This window comes from Mandrillus leucophaeus, unplaced genomic scaffold (genome assembly GCF_000951045.1).
Source record: "Mandrillus leucophaeus isolate KB7577 unplaced genomic scaffold, Mleu.le_1.0 Scaffold1092, whole genome shotgun sequence".
Classification (NCBI taxonomy): Eukaryota; Metazoa; Chordata; class Mammalia; order Primates; family Cercopithecidae; genus Mandrillus; species Mandrillus leucophaeus.
In genome coordinates, this window is record NW_012099121.1 from 112,643 (window position 1) to 115,424 (window position 2,782).

A 2,782-nucleotide genomic window follows, 5' to 3' on the forward strand; every position below is an offset into this window, starting at 1 on the left:
GAAGAAGTGCCAAGTGAAAGGAGAAGTTGCCTCCACCTGGTCTCTCCCTTGACATGTGGGGATTATGGGGATTACAATTCAAGATGAGATTTGGGTGGGACACAAAGACTAACCGTAGCATTCTGCCCTGGCTCCTACCAAATCTCATATGCCTTTCACATTTCGAAATGAATAATGCCTTCCCAAAAGTCTACAAAGTCTTAATTATTTCAGTATTAACCCAAAAGTCCAAAGTCTAAAGTCCCATCTGTGACAAGGCAAGTCCCTTCTGCCTATGAGCCTGTAAGATCAAAAGCAAGTTAGTTACTTCTTAGATACAGTGGGGGTACAGGAATTGGGTAAATATACCTGTTCTAAATGTGAAAAATTGGCCAAAACAAAGGGGCTGCAGGCCCCCATGCAAGTCCAAAATCCAGTGGGGCAGGCAATTCTTAAAGCTCCAAAATGATTTACTTTGATGGCATTGAGTGTTTGTAGCTTTTCCAGATGCACAGTGTGACCTGTCAATGGAACCACCACCATTCTAGGGTCTGGAGAATGGTGGTCCTCTTCTCACAGCTCCACTAGGCAGTGCCCAAGTGGTGACTCTGTGTGGGGACTCCAACCTCACATTTTCCTTCTGCAGTGCCCTAGAAGAGGTTCTCCATGAAAGCACCACTCCTGCAGCAAACTTCTGCCTGGACACCCAGGCATTTCCATACATCCTCTAAAATCTATGTGGAAGTTCCCAAATCTCAATTCAGAACATCTGTGCACCTGAAGGCCCAACACCATGTGTAAGCTGCCAAGGCTTGGGGCTTGCACTTTCTGAATCAACAGCCTGAGTTGCATGTGGCCACAGCTGGGATGCAGGGCACCAAGTCCCAAGACTGCAGAAAGCTGCAAGGCTCTGAGCTGAGCCCAGGAAACCATTTGTTCCTCCTAGGCCTCTGGGGCTGTGATGGGAAGGGCTGCCAGGAAGCCCTCTGACACGCCCTGGAGACATTTTCCCCATTGTCTTGGTCATTAACATTTGGCTTCTTGTTACTTGTGCAAATTTCTGCAGCTGGCTTGAATTTCTCCTCAGAAAATGTTTTGTGTTTTTTTTACTGTCACCTCATCAGGCTGCAAATTTTCCAAACTTTAATGCTCTGCTTCCCTTTTAAACATAAGTTCCAATTCCAAATAATTTATTTGTGAATGCATAAAACTGAATGCTTTTAAAAGCACCCAAGTGACATCTTTGCTTTGTTGCTTAGAAATTTCCTCCACCAGATACCCTAAATCATCTCTCTCAAGTTCAAAGTTCCACAGATCTCTAGGGCAAGCGCAAAATGCCACTAGTCTCTTTGTGAAAGCATAGCAAGAGTCACCTTTATTCCAGTTCTTAACAAGTTCCTCATCTCCATCTGAGACCACCTCAGCCTGGACTTCATTGTCCATATCATTATTGGCATTTTGGTCAAAGCCACTCCACAAGTCTCTAGGAAGTTCCAACCTTCCCACATCTTTCTGTCTTCTTCTGAGCCCTCCAACTGTTCCAACCTCTGCCTGTTACCCAGTTCCAAGGTATCTTCCACATTTTCAGGCATCTTTATAGCAGCACCCCACTTTCTGTGGTACAAATTCACTGTATTTGTTTATTTTCATACTGTTATAAAGGAAATAGGTTTAATTGACTCATAGCTCAGCATGGCTGGGGAAACCTCAGAAAACTTGCAATCATGGTGGAGGGTGAAAGGGAAGCAAGGAACCTTCTTCACAAGGCAGCAGGAAGGAGAAGTGCTGAGTCGACGGGGTAAAGCCCCTTATAAAACCATCAAATTTTGTGAGAACTCACTCATTATCATGAGTACAGCATGGGGAAAACTGCCTCCTGCAATTCAATTGCCTCCACCTGGTCTCTCTCTTGACAAGTGGGGATTATGGGAATTATGAAAATTACAATTCAAGGTGAGATATGGGTTGGGACACAAAGCCTAACCATATCAGGTCCTGAGCTTTTCTTTACTGGGAGGCTTTTTATTACCACTTCAATCTCATTACTTGTTATTGGTCTGCTCTGATGTCAGATTTCTTACTTGTTCAATCTTAGAAGGTTGTATGTGTCTGGTAATTTTTCTATTTCTTCTACATTTTTCAATTTACTGGCATATAGTTGCTCATATCAGCCACTAATGTTTCTTTGAATTTCAGCAGTATCAGTTCTAATGTTTCCTTTTTCATCTCTGATTTTATTTAGGCCTTGTCTCCTTTTCTTTTAGTTAGTCTGTCTAACAATTTGTTACTTTTGTTTATCTTTTCAAAAAATCAACTTTTTGTTTCATAGATCTTTTGTATTGTTTCTTCATTTCCATTTCATTTATTTTTTCTCTAATCTTTATTAATCCTTTTCTTCTACTAATTTTGGGTTCAGCTAACCGTTGTTTTTCTAGTTCTTTAAGACACATCATTAGATTGCTTATTTGAAACTTTTCTTCTTTTATGACGTACCCATTCATAACTATATAGCTACACCCTTCCTTCTCAGTACTTCTTTTGCTGTACCCCATAGGTTTTAGTATGTTGTATTTTCCTTATCACTTGTTCAAGAAATTTTTCAATTTTTTTCTTACTTTCTTTATTAATCCACCCATCGTTCAGGTGCCTGTTGTTGAATTTGGGTGTGTTTTTATAGTTTCCAAAATTCTTCTTTTTATTGATTTCTAGTTTTATTCCACTGTGGTCAGAAAAGAGGTTAGATTTTTTTAAAAATTTTTTTTTAATATTTTAAGCCTTGTTTTGTAACTTAACATATGGTGTA